Here is a 17,854-nt window from a genome sequence, read left to right as displayed (position 1 = left end):
TCTTCAATTTTTGCTATGCATAACAGAGATAATCTTGAATATTTCCTGTATCAGTTAATACATTTGTACGTACTTGCATACCACCTAGTACATTTACTTATACGTTTTTAAGCTAAATCTAGCTTCTGCCGATAAGAGAAAACATGCATCCTTTGTCTCTCTGCACCTGACTTATTTCACCTACCATACTTTTCCCAGGTCTTTCCATTTCCTTACAAATAGTAGTACACAATATTAGTGGGGATGAAAACTTGTTCAACCACTCTGGAAAGCAGTGTGGGAGATTCCTCAAAAATTAAACATAGATCTATCCTATGATCAACAATTCCACTCCTAGGCACTTACTCAAAAGACTACAAATCAGGACACAGTAAAACCACCAGTGCAACCATTGTCATTGCAGTATTATTCACAATAGCCACAGTATGCAATCAGACCAGATGTCCCTCGATGGATGAACAGATCAGGAAAGTGTGATGGGAAATTTTACTCATCCATTACAACTAATGCCCTACCTTTAAACCATCGGGATGTTTAGATGAACACCCTGCAAGAAAATAGGGAGAAAAACTCAGAATCCCAAACTATAACTTGGAAATAGTGCTTCCTGAAAATGATACTCACTGAAACTAGCACACTGGAGTCCTACATCTTAAACAACTACCAGTAGAAAAATAAGGGTTGAGAATGGAAACTGTTTCTCTACAAAGTCCCAGGAGCATGTAGATATACAAGTGACTTAGAGAACAAGCTACCCAGAGACCCTGCTGCCCACTCCTGGGGTCCAGCATAGCTCTGCATTCTGCCAAAGGCTTTCTTAGGAGATAAGACACGTTTTCCATAAGTTTATATATTTTGTTTTGGTAATAAAATTCACCTAACCACTTTAGTTTGAAATTTGACGTGTCTGTCCTCTGCTGAACAGGATAGGTTGCATTAATTATGTCAGAGGGGAATCAAATTTCAACAAGAAATTTGTATTTATTTGCAGCGATTGTGCCATATGCAAACATGAAATATGCACTTTGTTAACCTCCTTTTGATTGTGTAGGACTACTTATACAATTACGGTGGGATTCCGCGAGATTAAATCTTCCAGCAGGAATGCTTCATATGATGGGATACTAATTTGAAGATTCTTATAAATTACAATCTTATAATAATTTTCATAAAGCTACATGTTGAGGGCAACCTATCACTAGAAAATTAGATAATGCGGGAGAACATGAAGTGACGTTTGTTATAAGTGATTTTGAACAAAAGAAAAGTTTAATACATGCAAGTCTACCCTTGCTCTGCTCCATCTTTAATTGTCTGCCTTGCTATCAATGTGCTCCATGTGCTCTTCCACAGAAGCATAATGAGCCACGTGCCTTGGCTCACAGAATCTTATCCAAAGATTAGAAAAGTCAACTGTCAGGGGAAGTTATGGAAACTACAAGTGTTGCACAAAATACAAAGCGCTCAGAGCAACAAAGGAATTCAGGCTTTGTCTAGCTGGGCACCAGTCATTCATATCTGTAGTCCTAGCTACTCAGGAGACTGAGATCTGAGCAGCAAGGCTGAAACCAACACACAGGAAAGCCTGTGAGACTCTTATCTCCGATTAACCACCTCCAGAAGTGGTGCCGTGGCTCAAAAGGTGGAGCACCAACCTGCGGTGAAAAAGCCAAATGAGAGCTCGAGGGCCAGAGTTCAAGTTCCAGTACCAGAATAAAAGAAAGACAATGTTCAAGAAACAATGTACTCACTACCTTACAAATGCAATTGTTACCCCTCTACAGAACACCATGACAAGAAAAGAGAAGGTTAAAAAGAAGGAAACGAAGCTGGCTATCCCGTTCATGTATACAGTTTTCTAAAAAGAACTGATAATTCCATAAATGTGTAGCAAAGATTCTTAAATCATAAAGCAAGCTTTAAAAAAATCTGCTTAAACTGGGCCGAGAGTTTGGCCTAGTGGTAAAGTGCTTGCCTAGCATGCATGAAGACCCGGGTTCGATTTCTTGGTACCACATACATAGAAAAAAGCCGGAAGTGGTGCTGAGGTTCAAGCCTCTGTCCAAGGACAGTGCTCAGGCCCTGAGCTCAAGCCTAGGACAGGCAAAAAAAAGTTCTGCTTAAACTAAAATATCTTGAAGCCTACCTTGAGCCAACTCCATTCCATTATTCCTATTCTGCAGCAAAAACACAAAGAAACATTACATCTCCCCATGTAATCTAGTCATTTCTTCCCATCAAGTTTCAGAATTGTTCTACTGAATAATCTTGAGCCCTTCCCTTGTTTACTGTGACAATCATCAATCCCATAACCCTGATTTATATTCGGTGTTTAATGAATAGAATGCGCAATATGTGCTGAAAGCAGACAAAATATAACACACCATATATGCTTAGACAGCATGCTAACTCAATTTGCTTTGAAGGTTCCATATTCCCTTTCTCATAATACTGAGGTATCTACCATTAAACAATATACAAATTCTAAAAAGATTCCAAAATCATTTCCCCACAGTACTCGACAATATTAATATAAAGGCAGAGAAAGACCTGCTGCCCTATCATATGTCCAGATTGCCCTGGCATTTCTCTTCCTGTGCCATTTTCTAGCCCCTTCTCTTCCCCTACCCCTGGCCCCAGCCCCATGCTGCCTTCTGCATGTGGAAAGCCAGCCCCTCCTTGCCTTGTTACTCTCTGCTCAAGCTTGTCTTACACTCAGCAACCCTGGGGACAACCTTACTTTCCTTTCCTCTCTTCTTGACCCTCATCAAAACTTCCATTAACTAGGGAAAAGCAATTAAATTAAACTAAGCCACCTTGGGCTGTGACTGATTGATTAATAGACTCTTTAGCCCTCCCTGGGATTTTTTTAAAGAGGGCATTGTAATGTAAGTGAATCTGTAATGGACAGAATTTCAAACAGCTCCAGAAAGTAGAGCAAAATACACAGGCTCCATTTGGGGAAGGATGTTTTGATAGAAGGGCCTTCTGCACGTCCCTTAAATGATCCCTGTTGGTAGCAACTACTTAGCCCCTGTTCCTAGCTAGAAGAATAAAGTGTTGACTGAAATGCCCTTTTCCAGTTTTATACGTGTGCCGCAAAGTACTCTCCGAGGAAGGCATTTGACTTTGAAACGGTCTTCAGAAGTCACAGTATAGTTTATGAGTCCTCTGGGGGACTGGCGAAATACAAATGCTTCTTTTAACATGGAGCCAAATTCCCAAGAGCCACCTTTAAGCATTAAGTTCCACGGTGGTGAAGGACAAACCCTGTGTCAAGGAAGTGACCCTACAGATAGACCTTTTATGATTAATTACAAGTGCCTCAGATTCTGAATGTGCTCCAGAAATATGTGATTTTAACTCCCTAATGCAAAAACACAAATGAGAAAGAAACTATTCAAAGTTCCATACTAAAGTTCATTCCCACATCTCAACTCTAACTTTTTTACACATATATTTTCTCTTCTTACATCTTTGATGTTTCTCTCTCTCTCTCTCTCTCTCTCTCTCTCTCTCTCTCTCTCTCTCTCTCTCTCTCTCTCTCTCTCTCTCTCTCCTCTCTCCTCTCTCCCTCTTCCTCTTCTTCGGCTTCTTTCTTGATTCTCTATTTCTCTCTCATGATGATAATGTCCCCATTTTTAAACATACAGGTATACATATTGTCTAAACATTTTCAAATAGTATTAATAATTAAAACAAAAGGCTGACATACCACTGTTGGAAAAATAGGCTAGTAGTAATTACAGCTATATTTTTCCCAGTTGTAATCATTACTATTATTATAAGTAGTAGTATTATTATTAACAATTCCGTAAGTCAGATTATACTTCTTGGTCAATGGCATCACTTCTTTCAACAACTGCATTTTGATTTGATGTGTGTGTGTGTGTGTGTGTGTGTGTGTGTGTGTGTGTGTGTGTGTGTTGCTACCTTCTCCCAGAAGTATGGGCCTCTTTTTTGACACAAATTGAGGCATCTTCTGCTCTGTCTAGTTTTAAGTTTTTCCCAATGCATGGTGAGTGATGATTAAAGTCTATAGCCTTTGGCTCTGTTGTAAAAGTTAACAACTTAACCCTGCTACTTAAATACATTAATATGTCAAAGTTTTGAGCACTTTTTACACAAATATCAGATAATATCTGGGCCTTGGTAAATATTTGCACTGTATTAAAATATATTCTTAGCCCTTGGCGAACTTTTCCACTATATTAAAATATTACAATTATCTTAATTTTCAAAATATAGCTGGAGAGAGGGACTGGACACAAGATTTCTTAGTTGGGGCATAAATCATCTCAGAGAATCAACTTTACAGCAGATTTTGGAGCACCAATAGCTTATGGTCTATCTTCATTTTTTTAACTCTAGGTTGGCACTCTACCACTTGAGTCATGCCTTCAGCCCTGCTTTTTAGCTGGCTATTTTGGAGAGTGAGTCTAGTGAATTTTTCTGCCTGACTTCAAACTATAATCTCCCAGATCGCAATCTCTTGAGTAGGCAGGATTACAGGCCTGAGCCACTGTTGCCCTGACTTAAGTTCACATTCCAGAGGAATGCAGCATATTCAGCAAATATTTGAGACGTGGCTTTTCTTTTTAGGATTCAAGCTAAAAAAAAAAAAATGGTAGGGAAAGGAAAGGACACAAGTCTACAAGTAATCAATTTTACTAGATCCAAAAAGATCCATCTTTAAGTGGGTAAGGCCAGGGACAAGTTATTTACACAACAGATGTCCCCATCTCACCACCAGCATGGAACCAGTTCCCCTGGAGCTGAGGATTAAAGGTGAGTATGCACAAAGAAACCTAAAATAAGGAAGTTTGGTCTAAAGCAATTTGAGAAGTGGGTAAACACTGGTATGGTCTGCTCCCCTTACTTACGTTACTAGAATCTTAGTTAAAATTTCAGCACGTTTATCTCAATGGAAAGAGACTAGTCTATTGTCCAATAAGGAATACTTCTTAAATTGTCACACACACAAAAATTCCTATCTTCTTGCTACAATAAGAAAAAGACCACTGATGTCAAAATGGCTGTTTCTGAGCCTTTCACACAGGCTGCCTCTTGGATTGTCCCACAAGCTACAAAAGAATAAAGCCTTCTCTGACCCGTTTTTAGCCCCAGAGATTCAAGACAAACCTCCAAAGAATTGAAAATCTGCAAGGAACAGACTGGGACCCAGGGCTTTGTAAAGTAGTTGCAGAAAGCAGGTGAAGACCGTCTTCTAAAGGCCTTCACATTTCTGAAAATAAGCCAGAGACCCTCTTGACACACTCAATGTACAGAAAATCAAATGGAGCCTAGGTCCTGGGTCCATTAATGCTCAACAAAATAAAATGTTGTACACTGTACCTAATCTTACAGATACAGGGAATTCATGTCTTGAAATGGTAGAAAAATATTCTATGAGGAAGAACTGAAAGGCAAATTTCTACCAGATATTGATCAAGTAATTTCACTCCAATAGTTTGGTATTCAAAATCAGGTATCAAATGTAGGGGAGTAGACAAGGGAGGAGAGGAAGAAGGATTAAATAATAGTTGATAATAGTCAAAATAGTCAATGCATGGTCTATGTGATTCAGAAAACTGAGGGGAGGGGTTGTGTTAGGTGGGACAGGGAGACTGATGAAAAGGTTGACTCAATCAGTATGCACCACACTTGTAAACTGATCTGATGAATGGAAATTCCTATGTACAACTACTTAAAGGTAACAAATAGATAATCTAAATGTATCACACTGGAAGCCAGTAACTTCTTCCTCTTTGGAAAGATTTAATTAGTAATGCCATATTGAAAATTGCTCTAGAAAATGATTTCTTTAATGCAAGAATTGTTTCCATGATCTGTTCTAAAAGAATGACCTGGTGTTTATCAAGAAAATTATCTTAAGTGTATGTGATAATTACTTAAGATGGATAAGATGGTGTTGTTATACTAAATCACAGCCCAAGTGCAGACTGATCATCTCTTTGTCAGTTCATTCTCAGAACTTTTTTTTATAACAAAAGGAAAATACCAGATGCATCAGGTGCACATAATGATTATTCCAAAATCATTTCACCTCTAGTCCACGTGCCTTCTGAAGAGTGAGGACCAATTAATTTATTTTATCTCTCTCTTGGGTCTGTCGTTAACATTTGACACAAAGGACAGAAATCATGGAGTGAAAAGAGAATAATGCTGACAAAGTTCTATATACTCCTCCTATGGAATATGAATCTCTGTTAAAAATGTCACATTTTTCTAATGCCATATTCAGTCTCCAACTAAAGATAATTTCTGTGTCCAGGACAATTCTACAAACCTATGATTATAAACCTGATATAATGACGGAGTTGATTATTAAAAGAAAACAATAGACTATCCTACTCTCTCCAAACTGGCATGATTGCATTTTCTATATAAGAGGCCTCCTCAAGAAAAGCACTGGAGTTGGGCTCTGGCAGCTCACATCTGTCATTCTAGATACTCGGAAGGCTGAGATCTGAGGATTGTGGTTCAAAGCCAGCCTAAGCACAAAAGTCTATGAGACTCCTATCTCCAATTAACAGCACAAAAGCCAGAAATGGAGATATTACACTCATCTCTAATTAACAAACAAACAGTTCCAACTAGAGTTGTGGCTCAAATGAGAGAGTGCTACTAACCTTGAGTAAAAAGATAGGGACGGCGCCCAAGCTCTGAGTTCAAGACCAGGACTGGCACACACACAGACACACAGACACACAGACACACACACACACACACACACACACACACACACACACACAGAAATGCAAGCACACACAAGCACTGGACTCTGTTGACACTAGTCATATCAACCCAACACTAGTTCTAAATATGTTCAACCTAGCACAGTCCTTCAGTTTTTCAAAGAAAAACTCTAAGTGCCCAAATAAGTAAATCAACTTGCAAATCTCTATGGAGATAGTTATAATTCAGAGTGGGTGAATATTTAGTGCTACTTAAAATAGAACATTGGCTAAGGTACCTTTGATTTGTATGGAGGAGGCACAGCATTAACCTCCATTCTAACATTGTTTTTTATTGTTGGGATAATGTATAGAGGGGTTATAGTTGCATTCACCAGGTAGTAGGTGCATTACTTCTCACACATTTATACTCCTTCTCATGTTTTTGCCCCCAGTTCCCTCCCCCCACCCACTCCCAATCATCTTGTTTTCCCCTTCCTTTTCTATTTCAAATAAACAAATCAATGTATATACAATATACCAGGTAACAAAGTCAGATACAGTAACAATATGAAATTAAAAAGGGGCAAAAAAAAGAGAAATAACATAGTACATAAAGAACAACAATCATTGAAGTCATCTGCTTTCCTTCCTGTGAGGACACTACAACAAAAGAGCTAAATGATAGTATTCTCATACATTATAAAACTAACACATTGTCAAATATACAGATGTAGGTATGGAGATATCTTAACATCTCTAAGCAGCCAAAAATTCTATGAACATAATTATGCCAACATTTCTAAAACAATTTTTTTCATTAGAAAATAAACTTGCAGAAACTTTGGCATCTGGGATTTTTGTTTGTTTGCTGTTGTTTTGGTTGTTGTTGTTTGGTTTTGAGACAAAAATCTCCTTTTGTAGTTCAGGCCGATGTCAAACTCACCCAGCCTCAAACTAGCGACCTTCCTATGTGAGCCTTCCAGGTTCTGAGATTCAAGGTCTAGGCCCTCAGGCCTGGCTTCCTGAAAGTGTTGAAGCCTTTAAAACAATAGAAAATCATATGAATGCTACTTAAACCAATTAATACTACTTTACTCACCTTTTTACATTAGTGCCAACAAAATTTCCAGGCACAACTTCACGGTCTACAAATCAAAATGATTTGAGTCATTAATACTGTGCTCTGTCCTTATTCTTGTTATATACTTATCCAACTTTATCTTCTTTTAGACTTTTTAAACTAATTCCAAAAATATCATGAATAATTCAAGTACCTTTCTGGTCCCTGACAACCTTGTGCGTACTTAGTAAATACTCACAAATGCCTGTCTCCATTGACAACTAAAGAGTTCTAGAATCGTGTGATGTACTAAGTGGTAATTGGCTGATGCTCTCACACTGCCTCCAATCAGATGAGCTCTTCTTTGTCAGGAGAGACCAGTAGAGGCTCAGCTCCTGGGTGAGGAACACCCAATCTGACCAAAGAAACAACAGAAGTTGATGGAAGGATGTTGTTACTTGTGGGTCTTGAATTTAGGGCCTGGCCATTGTCCCTGGGCTCTTCTGCTAAAAGCTCTAACTTTGAGCCAAAACACCACTTTCAATTTTCTGGTGGTTAATTGGAGATAAGAGTCTTTCCTGCCCAAGCTGACTTTGAACCACAATCCTCAGGTCTCAGCCTTCTGAACAGCTACGATTACAGGTATGTGCCACCTGTGCCTTGCTGATGGGTTATTTAATTCTGCAATCCATTCAACATCTTGGCAACCAAAGTCCATATGTATTAAACTCTTGTTGTAGTCCCATCCTTTCATTCAAGAATTTTCTCTGCCATTCCAGAAAAAATGCTAGAAAATTTCCCTGTATAATTAAAATTAAGCACAATTTCAAATAAAAATCCCTTAGGGTTGTTATATCTATTTTAAGGAAAAGATCCAACAGAAGCTTAACAGAATATGCTTTATCAATCACTAAGTTCTTCAGTGTCCTCTATGAAACCATTTAACGTTTCCTCCCCAAGTGAAGTTGTCTCTTCATGAATAATTTTCACTCATTTATTGTATTTCTGACAGCTCTCTGAAATCACAGCACTGTTTGTGAAGCAAGGAGCTCTAAAATGGAAATTCAGTATCATCACTATGTGAAAACTCCAGTGTCATAATAGAAATATCAGAAAGTGAAGTTCTCTGATCAGATGCTTCCTGTGAAATATGAAACTGCTACGCTGAAGCTAAGCTATGCCTCAAATTTATATGTTCCCTAGCTATTAGAATATGAAACAAGGACTACCAAATGGACAACCTTGCAATAGAAGTCTAATAAATCAAATTTGCCAAGGTAAGTCAACTGCATTTTCAATGTCACAGATTTATCATCAAAGCCCTGATAACAATGCAATCACTTGAAAAAGCCATCAACGACCTTGATCATAATTGACCAACAACGCTGACCTGTAACCTTTCAATATTACATCACTTTGGGTACACTCTTAAAAAAAATAAGATCTGAAGAATTTGGGACTTTTGAATGAGTACCTATATATTCATCTAGTTTTTATTCCAAGTTTTAAAGTAAAAAAAATCACTAGAGAAAAAAATTAATACCTAAGAAATGGTGTAGTAGATAGAAAAGTACAGGGGAAACCGGGGCTTCAATGTCTTGGTGGCTTTCTGAACATGAAAAGCTGGGTAGAAATCTGGGTTAGTCCAAATGCAGAAGCCTTCAAAATTTTCACCTTTTTAGTAGCTACCCATTCTCTTCTATTTTGGGGATTTCTTTAGCTGAATTCTCTATGTTGAAGTGGTAATAAAGCAAAGAGCCTTGTCACCAAGACAGAGACATGCTCAAAGAAGCTTTTGAGAATTCCACTCTATAAGGAGTTTTATTGCAATCTTCAGCAGTGAGGAAAGGACAGACTGCCACGATTATTTCCCAGAAAGGCAAAATCATTCAAGATGTTAATAACTCCTCGGGTTTTTTAGATCTTAACAGGAAGTACAGCCCTGTCCCTTCGAGAAAGCAAGATGGAAGCAACGAGCTTCCTGATAAGCAAGAAGGCAAACTAGTCTTCAACCTTAGCGCCCCAAGTTTGGAATGAAAGAGAACAGAAATGATAAAATAGCCTAAAAACAATTAAACAAGCATTTTAACCTTAGCACAATGGCCCATGTACTTTGACAGTATAATGTCAAAAAGCTCTACTATTTGGGAAAGTACATGGAATGGAAAAGTCTCAGGCAGAATATCAAGATCCTTTTTCGGATTTTGTGAACTGCGAGTCGGCACCTCTGGTTTCTGTTCTTTGTTGTTTGTTTGTTTGTTATTCTTTGTTTTGTATTTGGAGCTGTGGAATAGACTCTGAAAATCTTAGAGAAGGGTTGTATGGGTTAATGTATGTAAACCAGTGTTATACAGCAAAGTGTGTGACATCAATTATTTACTTTCTAATAAAACAGGTTATGAAATCCGTATATCAGAAAACAAAGAGCAGAAGCCAGTGCATGGCCAGCCTTCACATCTGGCTGGCCATAGTTCTAGACAGTCCAGATAGGGTCCACTTAGGAACTTTGCCCACTGAGAAGGGGAATCCACTGGAACACCCAAGATTTTCATGAGAATATTGGCAGTCATCAGACACAGCCTTTCTGCAGAGGGTGTTCTGTCACTATCACACAGCATTCTTCATTTACAGCCACAGGAATCAGAGGTTAAAGAGATTAAAATTCCCCAGCTTACAGGCAGGAAGTGTTAAAAAGACTTGACATTTAAAATCATAGTTATTCATTATATGACTGATGTCACCATAACCCCTCTGTACATCATCACCTTTAGAATAATAACAATAATTGAAAAAAGTATAAAGTTATAACTTTCATGCTAAAAAATATATCATAAACAGAGTTAAGAAAGAAAATCACTGGGGAAACTATTTCTAGCATATATTACAATGACTATCTTTAATAATTAATTTTTGGGGGATGACTATCTTTAATAATTAATTTTGGGGGGGAGAAAGCCTTGGGGGCAGTACTGGATTTGAACTTGGTGCTTTGAACTGAAAGCAAAAAGCTTTCATTATTCTTTAAATAGGGGTCCTGGTTTTTCCCCCTGCTGGCCTGAACTTCTGATTCATAAAATTCATAAAATAAGTACATATGACAAGAAATTAAAGAAAAGATGTTTTAGTCTCACTAATGGTCCAAAGAACAGAAACAACCACATGACACTTTCATCCATCTGTCAAATATTAGTAAGACTACTAATATGTAGTGGTTAAAGGTAGGCTTTCCTCATCCCCTTTCTCCCCACCTTCCTTACCCTCCTCAGCCCCCTTTGCTCCTGGAGTGTATAAAATTGATACAACTCTTCTGAAAAGGAATCTAGCAACTTCTACCAAATCTAAATTACCTGTGTTTTCAAACACAGCAATACTATAGCTAAGAATATTTCTAAAGAACTGATCCAAAGAATGTTCAAGGAGCTGTAGACACAATTATTTTATGGGAAGTCTTTAAAACAGTGATGACTTGCTCCTCAACTTGCTAGTCAAATTGTTTCTGTATTGTAGAATATTCATCTGTTTATAAAAGCAAAATGAATTGATACTTAGACAGCAGTTCATGACATATTTGCTTAAAACAGATTGGGGAATCATTATCACACAATTGGACTTGTGCACAAAATTGTAGAGTACGATTTTCCTAACATTGTACACACACACACACACACACACACACACACACACACACGTGCCAGTGGTTCATGCTTATAGTCCTAGCTACTCAGGAAACTGAGATCTGAAGATTGTGGTTCAAAGCCAGCCAAGGCATAGAAGTCTATGAGATGCTTATCTCTAATTAACCACAGAAAACAGGAAGTAGTGCTGTGGCTATAAATGACAGAGTGCCAGCCTTGAGGAAAAAGAGCTCAGGGACAATATCCAGGCCCTAAATTCAAGACCCACATCTGACAAAAAAAAAGTAGAAAGTTGTAATGAAAACTTGAAAAACTTAGATAGAAATTACAGTTAATGACTGTCTATGAATATTTTTTACTTTCCTTTTTGTTTCCATATTCCTGACTTTTCTTTATTTAAATATATTTATTTAAATTTATTTATTTAATTATGACCAAAGAATTTAGATTGAAACACCCATCTTTTGAATCGGCTCATAAACATTAATTACAGAAAACCAATCTTTTTCTACAGGTTAAGTTGATTTTAGCTGGAACAACAAAATTCCTTCTATCTCGAATTATTTTTCATATTTACAATAAGTGATATTAAAAATTGCTTCCAAAATCTTATATGTAAAAGATATGGCTAATATACTTGAACTAGCCCTTATAATTTTAGCATTTCACCAGGAAAATTAAATCTCTCCAAGGTCAGTTTATTTTCAAGGAAACATGAGTTCCCCAATTTTGGTATGCAATACATGTTATAGACTGACAGACTCGCATCTAGAAATGTAAAAATATCAACAGGTATATTAACACTAATGGAATGGGAGGTGAATCATTAATTAATTACAATAAATAATTAATTACAGAAAATAAAATCCAGGAAAACAAAAAAATCTAGAAATTAACACATCATGACTCTGTGTGTGTGTGTGTGTGTGTGTGTGTGTGTGTGTGTGTGTGTGTGTATGGGTATACCTGCATGCACTAGTCTGGGGCTTGAATTCAGGACCTACCCACTGTTCTTGAGTTTTTTCTTGCTCCAGGCCAGTGCTCTAACACTGGAATCACAGTACCACTTCCAGTTTTCTGGTAGTTTACTGAGGACAAGGATATCACAGACTGACTTCAAACCATGATCCTCAGATCTTAGCCTTCCAAGTTGCTAGGAATACAGGTATGAGTACCCAGCAAAGACTTCCTGCAAATATGGAAGACAACAGATTCTTCTAGTCATAGATGATTGTTGGATATGTTGGGAGGTAATTTTTCAAAACTCCAATCCAATTCTGGAAGCACAAAATTGGTTATTTTAGTCTCTATGCTCACAGAGCCTTTCTCCAGAGAGGCTGCCAAACCCAGCACCAGCTGGGCCCTTGGGAACAAGGCTAGGCTAGCAGCAGTTACTTCTTTCCGCACTGTTAATAGACACTTAAAAAATAGAGTTGGGCTAATCTAATCATTTTACACTGGAATACCAGGTTACCTCCCAGAGACTTTGAATGACAGAATCAAAATCTAAAACCTTTCCATGTTCTTCCCAACAATTACATTTCTTTCAAGTACTCTGCTTTTTTCTCAAACACAAATTGTCAATAAAATGCCAAGTAATTTTCCTGCCCGCTTCTGTCTGGCTTTTCCCCACATTCTCAGAGGGATGCTTAGAAGCATTAGTCACACCTGGATGCTAGACAAACAACACAGGGATGTGGGCACTGGTGGCTTACTCAGAATCCTAGCGACTCAGGCTGACCAGGCAAGAAAGACCATGAGACACTATCTCCACTTAATACCAAAAAGCCAAAAGTGAAGTTGTAGCTCAAAGTGGTAGAGTATTAGCCTTGAGCAAAAACAAATATGCTCTGGCTAGCCCAGTGTTCTAACCCCAGAGCCAGCAAAAGGAAAAAAGAAAATATCTACCTCTGTAGACCTTATCCACAATGCCAGAGATTCAAATAAAAATAAAAGCATGTGCTTACTAAGCTGCTAATAAGGGTCATTCATAGCAATTCTATAGAATTATTGATACAGGAAACAAAGGCCTGACTCATCTGCCTCATCTTGAGCCAATTCTACAAGCTCTCCTACCCCGAAAGGTTCCTGAAGAACCTAATCCTATAATGACCTCCACTGAATTTCACCAGTGTCCACCCATCTCCCACGCCTTCCAGACCAGTCCCTGAGAGGCTAAGGAGTGTGCCCAGAACACAGTGATTGCTAGGTTAGCATTCCATATAACTAGGAGGCATTGAACACAGTGAGAGGCTTGAAAAATTGGGATAACTGAGGTATAATGGACTCTATGGAGACCTCAAGTAGTAAAAACTTTTAGAAAGCAGCACCAGGAAATGGGTGCATGCGAGAGGGGGCGGGACCAAGGGGAGGGGACTAGATGCATAACACAAGAAGGGAAGGAAAATGCAGCCAAGAGATCATTGCCTATACCACAACATTAAGGAATGTGAGGGAAGACGTGGGCGGAAGGGGTGGAGTGAAGGGGGCGGGAGTGCTGACCCCTTATGATGCTGATCCCAATACATGGTATTCATAAACTGCTTTGCTAAATAGCACTTCCTTTGGACAACCACTTACATTTTTTTAAAGAAAGAACTGAAAAAAAGAATAGGAAGGAAGCTAAAAGAACAAAATTTTAAAATGTTAAGGTATCTATTGTGAAAAAAATACTAAGTACCCAATGGAGTTTCAAGCAGATCGAGAATGAGAATACTTAAATAACAATAGCATCAGAGAAGTAAAACACTGAGAGAACCTAAAAAATCAGCATTCCTAGCCTCCCACAATATAGAAATTGAGAGAACATGATCGTAATGTTTCAGTTTGGGAGTGCTGAGTTCTTATCAGTCTTTCCAAGCTACTCATATTTAGTGGTCTGCTATGGTCAGAGAGAAAACTAAATAATTACTGGAGATTTTCCTCGTAAAAACAAACAGCTGGTAGGAGGTAACAACTGACCTTGAGATAAAGGTGACTATGCATTAAATAATAAATGAGATTTCCTTCCATTACAAGGAAATTATTTCTTCCCTTGGAAAGGGAGCTAATTGTACACGCTGTCCATCAAGAAGACTATCTTTCCCAGTGTCTCCTTCCCTAGTCATGCATGAATCTTGGAAGATGTGCTTTTTCCGTGGCCTGTTTATCTACTCTTATTTAAACACAGTAGCATAATAGACTACTATAACATTTCTGCCTCTAACTTTTAGACTCATAATCTCTCTTTTCTGTTCCAGGTGCAGAAATAGCCATTATAGTCAAGAATAGGGTTAGAAAGACATGACAGTTCCAACTGTGGCCTAACTACTACCCTTTCCTCTTCAAACTGGAAAAACAAAATAAGCCACGTCTTGAAAAAAATCTCACACTTGGAAGGTAAAAATAAAGCGCGCATGCGCACACACACACACACACACACACACACACGCACGCACGCACGCACGCACGCACACACACACACACACACACACAATGGTACGTCTTTTTCTTTTTGCATAAGAGGAATTGCTTTCATCACACTGCCTTTCTTAATTTTCTCAGAATCAACATTAGCACTTAAAAACTCCAAATAAAACACACTGAATGAATGACATTATTACCAAAGCCAAAGTGATCAAGATAATTTCCCCCAAAGCTTCATTTGAAAAGAATTTGATATTTTAATGTGGAATTTCACAGAAGTCCTCTGAGTTTAACTAAGCATCTCAAAATATTATGCCAAATATGTAACATTTATTTTTTTAATCTTTTGAATAGTACTTGCACAGTATACATGTCCAGAAGCAATCCCGAAAAGAATACTTTTTCTAACTTAGAATAATTTTGAAAATACTCCTGCTTTTTGAATTCTGAAAGGCAACATGCATAAAAATTCTTGTTTATTACTTTGGGGCATAAAAAAGAATTTTTCCCAGTAGCTTCAAGGGGAAAGTTGTAAATTGATTTTAGTCATCCCATCGATCATCTGCAGGAAGTACAATGGAAAGAAATCAAACCTTAGGACTCACTCTTTAAAAGTTGAACAATAACAGAAGTTACTATTTCCAGATCCTACTCTGTCACGTAAACTAGGGTTTCACCATCAAAGGGCACTGTGGTGTTATTTTAGTCATCCTCTGATTCATTGGCCACATTCTTCATATTTCATAGAACAATCGTATCTTTAATTAAATCGGGGGGGAATAAGTCATAAGCATTCTACAATATGGACCTCCTCCTGTGTTAAACATGTCCCAGTTTATGGCAAAGCTGATAATTCAAAGGCTAAACTAGAAAAGTCAGGACAGCTTGACTTTTGTTGGTTTCCCAACTGTACAGCTTGCAATCTTTCTATTTCGTCGAGGTATCAGGGCACCATAACAAGGACAGATTGTTCTATCAGCAACACAAAAATTTTGAACCAGCAGCAGGTTTCTCCAAAACTAAGAGTATTTTCCAAATGTTCCGTGCTCTAGTTCGGGCTAAGGTTACTTCCCCAAATGCTGATAGAAGTTAATGTGGTCACCGGGCTGGACAGTTGTGTCCTCTCTTCAATGTTTATCCTAACTGTTGGGTTCTGAACAACATACCCTCTTGCATGAAATTTGAATTTTGCATGCATTTTTTATCATGGAATCGTTCCACAAGCCCTCACACATTTAGAAAATAGCACTGTCTCAATATCCCTGTCGTTATAATTTGGTTTTTCTCTTGTAGGTCACTTTTGAGATGAGTCTTAGGATCAAAGAACTGAAAGACTGAAAAACTTGGCTCAGAGAAATGGATTTCTGGTGGATAGTCTTCACTAAATCTGTTCATTTTACGTTCTGACTCTCCATTGTTCTGGTAATAAAATTCAAAACGTCTTAATTTGGCACATAAATCCTCTACCATCTGCCTTCTGCTTTCTCTTCCAAGGCCTTATTTCCCCCCTTGAACTCTCCCCTGAGATTCAATGAACTTCTTCCCATTCTAGAAAGTTCTAAGCTCTTTCTTCCCTTGAAGTCTGTGCTCTCTGTCTGAACACTGTTGCTCAAAATATCCCTAACTACCTACCAATCTGTTTCTCTGTTCTCTTTCATCATCTTTCTCTTTCTCGGTCTGTGTGTGTGTGTGTGTGTGTGTGTGTGTGTGTGTGTGTGTGTCTTTGTCACTGCCTGACAGATAAATTGCTGCCATCAAAAGGCTTTGTCTTGCAATACATGCATTCCTAGGACATTCCTGGAAAAAATGCAAAGATAAATTTTAAGAGACTGAGCCAGGCTCACGTTTGCGGTCCTTGTTACTCAGGTGGCTGAGGAACGCAGTGGGAAGCCAGCCCAGCAGAAACACCCATAAGTTTCTTATCACCAATAAACGACTTAGAAAACAATGCCGGAAGTGATGCTATGGCTGCAAGTGGTAGAGCGCTAGTCTTGAGAAAAAGAAGCAACCAGGCCCTGAACAAGCCATGGGACCAGCACCAAAAACAAAACAAAAAAATCAATAAATAAAGAGGCTAGAGTAGAATTATTTGCATGTAATAAGTGAAAATAATAAGAAGCATGCATGGTGCGTATGCCTGGAACAGAAGCTCATAGTGTGCCTGGCGAGTTATATGCACACCTGGAGTCTCCGCTGTTCAGGAGCTGGGACAGAGGCCACTTGAATTCAAATATAAGCTACTCAGAAGGCTGAGGTCCGAGGAGCACAGTTCAAAGCCATCCCTCTCAGGGCAGTCCATGAGATACTTATTTCCAATTAACCTCCATAAAGCTGGAAGTGGAACTGTGGCTCAAGTGGTAGAGCACGAGCCTTGAGCACAAAAGCTAGGGGAAAGCATCCAGGCCCTGAGTCTAAGCCCCAGTACCAAGACACATAGACACATCAAGAGAAGTCTAGATGATTTCTAATACTTGATTTGTAGATCACTGCATCTGTACAGTGCTGTGGAGAAAGAAAAAAAAATCAAAGAACCTCCCAAAGGAAGATCTGTCGTGACCCTGGAATTACACCCTTCTGTCTGATCGGCTCTTCTTTCTTCAGCTGGCACCTGCACCCTTGTGAAGAACAGAAGTAATCCTGCATATATTATCTGGGAAGGGTTCAATCTTCTTCATCTTCTGCTGTACTTCGGTCAAGTGGTTCCGAAAGCCCTTCTCTGATGAATTCTTGGCTATTGCTCTTGAGAATTCTCTCCAGTCATTACACCAATGTGGTATTATAAGCCATGGGTCCTGTATAAATATTAATGTCTACTTGTTAAGCATCAGATGCAAAAATGAACAATTAGAGTTTGTGTTTAAATCTCAAGATGCAAGACTGAATCTGTAGGGGGGAAAACAACAACAACCTACAGACCCACAAATCAATATGATAATTTTCCAAGTGTACAAGAAAGAGCAATGAAATCAGAACTAACAAACTAGTTCTGACAAATTAGTAAAAAGTTGCATTTAAGGACAAATGGTTTTAAAATCCTAGCTCTTCTTCCGAGT

The 17,854-nt window shown here is 38.4% G+C and overlaps 1 protein-coding gene and 1 long non-coding RNA gene across 3 annotated transcripts in view; one reads left to right on the top strand and one right to left on the bottom strand.

Annotated features, from left to right (window-relative positions):
• The window catches only part of Iqcm (IQ motif containing M), a 189,414-nt gene extending 181,393 nt beyond the window's left edge, over positions 1-8,021 (bottom strand). For both annotated transcript variants that reach the window (XM_090356586.1, XM_090356587.1), the window contains exon 1: positions 7,801-8,021. The gene's annotated coding sequence lies outside the window, so the exon portion shown is untranslated. The remainder of the gene's footprint in view (positions 1-7,800) is intronic.
• An 880-nt stretch (positions 8,022-8,901) lies between these two features.
• LOC150047441 (uncharacterized) lies at positions 8,902-16,167 on the top strand. Its single transcript, XR_016539415.1, has 3 exons — positions 8,902-9,038; positions 14,636-14,774; positions 16,095-16,167. It is a non-coding gene; the product is annotated as an uncharacterized LOC150047441 (long non-coding RNA).
• Positions 16,168-17,854: the final 1,687 nt, after the last annotated feature.

Source organism: Megascapheus bottae, chromosome 23, assembly GCF_031878675.1.
Source record: "Megascapheus bottae isolate mThoBot1 chromosome 23, mThoBot2.hap1, whole genome shotgun sequence".
Taxonomy (NCBI): domain Eukaryota; kingdom Metazoa; phylum Chordata; class Mammalia; order Rodentia; family Geomyidae; genus Megascapheus; species Megascapheus bottae.
This window is presented reverse-complemented; position numbering and strand designations above follow the sequence as displayed.